Here is a 5,769-nt window from a genome sequence, read left to right as displayed (position 1 = left end):
TCAGGGGTGATGTCCTAATGTGTAGCCTCAGCAATCATCATAGCAGCTGCTCTACAAAACACCTGGAGCCCCTCTCTAAGTTGCCTCTCACCACTCCCAACCTCTCTGGTACGCATGATATGTAGTAACTCCTGAATCTGACCCCGTAGAAATCGCTGCTCCATAAGGCAAGCCTCAAACTGATGATATGGGACAGGATAAGAAGAGAACTGGAAAGGTACTCCTGTAACTGAATGACCAGTAAAGCCTGAATCAGCATGTGGGGGTCCTCCAATAGGTGGTCTCATGCCTGGGGGTGGAATAGCCTACAATGGTACGTGCTGCAACACCGGTGGAGGTAGAATAGACAATGCTGGTGGAACAACAGGACGTGGATCTGAAGATGGTACTCCAACTGAAGGCTCTGAGTGATCAGCTAAACGGGGATGAAAGAGTCGGCCATCGCTGCTATCTGAAATCATATCGTAATATAAGAATCTCGAACCACGACGCGAATTATACTAATACCTGCTATACCGTAGCACTAAACCTCTCGACGTTCTATCTTTCTATTCCTTACTTCTAATCCTAACCCTCTACCCATTCCCGTCAACCTAGGCTTGTGTCAGTGACTTATAACCTGTAGCTCTGATACCAAACCTGTGGCGCCCTCCTAACCCGGGTCAGAAGTTTGGGGTCCACACACACACCCACTATTTATAACCTGCTTATAACAATAATAAAGATAATAATAATATGCAGTGACCCTACTTACCAACTACCACGGACCGCAACCGGTTAAAGTATGCATACAAGCCAAACATACTTACTTATATTACAAACATTCGAATCCCAACTATTCCAACTCAGAACTGAGTATTAAACATTATTACAAACTTTTACGAACTTAGATTATTCCAAAAGAAGCCTACTAGCTCAACTCGATCAACCTGAACCCCTGCTCTCGCGTTGGACTGGGGATCCTCGGTACCAACCGGTTCCTTTTTAATTGGAAAAAAACATAAACAACATCGCACAAATGAGCTAACTAGCTTAGCAAGTCACAATGACAAAACTGAGAATAATGATCATCAGGTGAAAATGGTTATGGTATCAAGTGAACAATAGATTATGATTTAGAATTGGATATTATATTTTCATTTTTAAAACCAAGGTTAGGCTGCTGATCAGTCACGCACTAACCCCGAGCAAAGCACACAGCACTGCTCTAACTACTGGATCCCAGGCACACATTGGCCTAACTTGACCATTATATGGTCTAACCACGAATCTGGTCTATTATTTTATAAAAACAATCCAATTCTAACATAATAACAGAATCATTAACAATATTGGACGTTCAATAATGAAAATGGTTTCAATCTGCATAAGGATCAATATGGCATTTTCAAAGCATGGATGCTAAGTAGTGAAAGAATTGGATAGCAAAGGAAACAATGTTTCAAGGTTTCAAGGATTTGGCCTTTCAAAGCATAAGACACAATGGTTTGAGTGTGTAAGCAATCTAGTTCAGTGTTTGATATTTAGTTTGCATATATTTGTGGAGTAGTATCGTATATTTGAGGTTCGTATTTGGGTATACAACAATCAATGGTCTAGAAAGAATCAGGTTTACGGCTCAAGATCAATAACTGGAATCAGGGTTTAGGGTTCAGAGCTTCAAAGCACTTGTAATTTAAAACAGGGCTATCAATCAATACAACATCTCGAGAAAGTTCAGAACACTTGCCTTGTACTAGTTTATTATACTCCACTCGCTTTCAGTCACAACTGTCTTACTCCTCGACTACCTGTTTCCCTTTCCTATGCCTTGCCTCTTCTGCTCACATATCATAAGCATCTATCAATATTCAACTTATACGATTTTATTCGACACATACTTCTATCTACCCTTTGTTTTACCCAAATCCGATTAACGGATTAAAAGTTACGTAATAAACAAGTAAACATCGAATAAATAGACTGGTAGTTAACCAACTAGTCACATATAGCACATAACACGTCAAATAATGAATGATATATCATTTATAAGGAAGTCTCGGGTCATAAATAGGCTTTCGGGCATTTGAAATGATTTTTAAAACATTTTTCGGAATTAAAACGGGTCGTTGGATCAATTTTGGAGTAATAAACAGGGTTCAGCTGGCCAATTCTGGCTTCAAAACAATTTTATAATAATTATCGAGCCTTGAAAACAATTTAAAATAATATTTTAAACCTCAAAACTATTTTTCGGAATTTTTAAATCATTTTTAAGTAATTAAATCTAATTAAATAATTAATTAAAATCAATTAATAATTAATTAAATCAATTAATCAATTAATTTTCGAATTAATTGACCAATTAATCAATTAAAAATTAACTGAAATTAATTAACTAATTAATTCAGATTTATTTTTGAATTAAAAATAATTTTTGGAATTAAAATAATAATTTTTGGAATTTTCAGAAATTAAAATCGAATTTTATAATAAAAATAAAAAGGGAATATGATTTTTGAATATTTTTAAAACAAGAATCCAAAATTTGCAAGTTCTGAAAACCTCAAGGACCTAACTGTGTCGTTTTCAAAATCTCAGGGACTGAAATGAAATTTTGCAAAGTTCACCGTCGAACTTCGTCGGAAAATACCCTGTCTCGCCGGAGAAGGCGATCCAGGTACAGTCACACCACCACAAGCTCCAGAATTAAACTACATATCACCAGGAATCTATACATGCATTCAAAACACATCAATAACCCCAGACTTGGCCGGAAATTGGCCAAGAACATCGCCGGTTTCCGGCGAACATCGTAAATCTTCAAAACACAACTCCCTTCGATTCACTAATCCTCCGTTAACGCGCTATATACCAATCGATTGCAAATTTCATAAGGAACACAACCCACTATAAATCAACAGCTAATAACCCCTAAATCAAAAGGCCCCAAATTTCAATTGAAAACATTCATACGGGTTATAAACCCTAATTTCAAAATTCGAAAATTATACTCAATTTTGAACATGTTATTGAACTCCAAATCAGACGTATGACATATGAAAATCATCAGGAAAACAAGCTCTACAACATGCAATCATCAAATCATAGAAACGATCATCCGAACAGAAATTCATATTTTTAATAAAAATAATTCGAAATTAAATAATAATATAGAAAATAACCTTGATTTCTGCAGTAAAGCGAAGCTCAGAATCTGATAGTACTCCTCAAATCCTTCGTTTTGGTTACTCAAGCTTTGAAAACAGAGATCAATAACACCTTCGATTCGTGGTTTGATTTTCAGAAGATTATATGAATATATGGTTTTTCTCTGGAAAATTATATATTTAGCCGACTGCAAATGATTTTGATACGAAATAAAATACAATAAAAGGATATTTATAATTATGGAAAATTAGTATCCCGTTGGATCATTCCGGATATAAAACAGTACGTTTATTTGTAAAAACTGATCCAAACGGTATCGGTTTTCGGGATAATTATCCAAATGAGTACAATTTGTACTGCGGTCTTCGTCTCAGCGCCTGGTTACATGTACTACGAGGTGATAATTGTTATAGTTTAATAAAAAGCTCCTGTTTACCAAAAATACGAGTTTTATTAATTTACCGAAACGAATATTGTATCGAAAATGTTGTGCTGGGATCCGCGCAGGACAAATCGTACGCCGGATCGAAAAAGTCAAAACATGGAAAATGCTCGGAATATTACAATTAGGTTAGGAAGAAGTTATCGGAAGAGTTTCGGGTTCTAAAAACGTAACAACAGATGACGTCGGTTGGTTCCCGTTTTTATAAAATAGATTTTAAATACCTGGAAAAAGATTTTATAAAATTCATATGATTCCTATAAATTCATAAATCAACATAAAAATAATTAGGAAGATATGACAATTATCTATATTTTATTTTGGACATATAAAAATTAAAATACTCAATTAATAATATTTTTAAACATCCAAACACATATACTAATTATTTATTAGCAAAACTAATTACACGAGATATCCCGGATATTACACATGTAGCGAGCATTAGGTTAGCGGATCCCAGACTATAAAAGCCTTAGGTCACTAGGCACAAAGTCCCCTAGAACTTAATAACTCGAGTATTAAAGAGCTCACTCTTGATCAATTATGCATAAACACATACTTTTTTTTTCTTTTTTTCCTCTTTTTTCTTTTTTCTTTTTTTTCAATAATTTCCGAATGAGTGTGTTTCGCTCCATCTCATTCAACCCTAGACTACTCATAAAAATATGAGGCGGCTACTAGCCATTTGACGCCTAGCCTTACAACAACTAGCAATGAAATCCAAGTTTTTCTCCAGATAAAAAATCAGTATTTTTACGTCATTACGAGAATATCACAAACTCTAAATATAACCAAGTGATTAAATCTCAACAACAAACAAGATATGACTTTGTGAAAATATTTGTTTCTGGCATGCAAATCAATTCATTAGGACTTAAACATCCCTTTATTCGTCATCACCACACTCAAATCAACATCAACTCATCAAATATCATAGTTCATCTTAAGGGATCATGCTAAATATGCATGCAAATGCAACTATATGAAATCACATAAAAACAAACAAATATGTCCTAAATGAACAAATCATGCAAAAATATGAATGAACTACAACTAAACATGCAATATGAATCTATATGAATCTATATGGACACACACTACTAATCCTTACATTATCACCCCCAAACATAAAATTTTCAATGTCCTCATTGAAGGTAATAATAAGGATTTCAGGCATACCTAGTCATCAGAAAGATCACCCTCCACGGGTGGAGGATCAGGTGTCCAATCAACCTCGCCACCAGTGTCTCGAACAAAAGTACCGAAAGCGTGTGTCAAATCTTCAGCAAAATATCGGTGGATGACATACATGGCCTCCATACGCCTAGTCAATCTTCTGTCCTGTGCATCACCAACACCAGTCCTATCAACTACCTGTTGCACATGAGAAGAACCCTCTGTAGGCACGGGAATATCCATCCAGCCAATCTCTACATCATCAAAAATATATCCCAACCCCTTATCATGGGGTGCACCTAAGAATGCATAACCCAAGAGAATCGAATAGCATATCTAACTTCCTCTTCCACGGAGGTGCATTCAAAACCTGTAGTTGCTCTACTCCTTTCTTGTCATCAATAACTGATTCCCCTATTAAGGATCTCTCTAAGGTATCTGACTTTGGCAATTACTCAGGCTCTAAATTTACTACAGAGTCGACCCACTCTACTTTAAATCACTCCTCTTTAGCTGTGGGTAATTGTATTTCCTTGAACACATCAAAAGTGACCTTTTTATCATAAACCTTCATCGAAAGCTCTCCTTTTTGCACATCAATCATAGTTCGGCCTGTAGCCAAGAACGGTCTTCCCAAGATAATGAGAATCTTCTCATCTTCCTCGAAATCAAGAATTACAAAGTCATCAGGGAAGATGAGTTTATCCACCTTGACCAAGACATCCTCCACTTTACCTCGTGGATAAGGCAAATTGCAATGACATGTATGTTGGTGCAAGGAATAGTGACGCTTCTAGGATCTTTAAGCTTCGGAGGCAACTTCTGTTGCAACACAACACTGTATTCCTCCGTTAGAGCAACGGTCTCTAAGTCATCGAGCTTCACTTTCCGAGAGAGAATACCTTTCATAAACCTCGCATAGCTAGGCATCTGTTCAAGAGCTTCATCGAAAGGTATGTTGATATGAAGTTTCTTGAACACCTCCAAAAACTTCACAA

The sequence above is a fragment of the Apium graveolens genome, chromosome 8 (genome assembly GCF_009905375.1).
Source record: "Apium graveolens cultivar Ventura chromosome 8, ASM990537v1, whole genome shotgun sequence".
NCBI lineage: Eukaryota > Viridiplantae > Streptophyta > Magnoliopsida > Apiales > Apiaceae > Apium > Apium graveolens.
The sequence above is the reverse complement of the archived record's forward strand: the minus strand, read 5'-3'. Positions refer to the sequence as shown.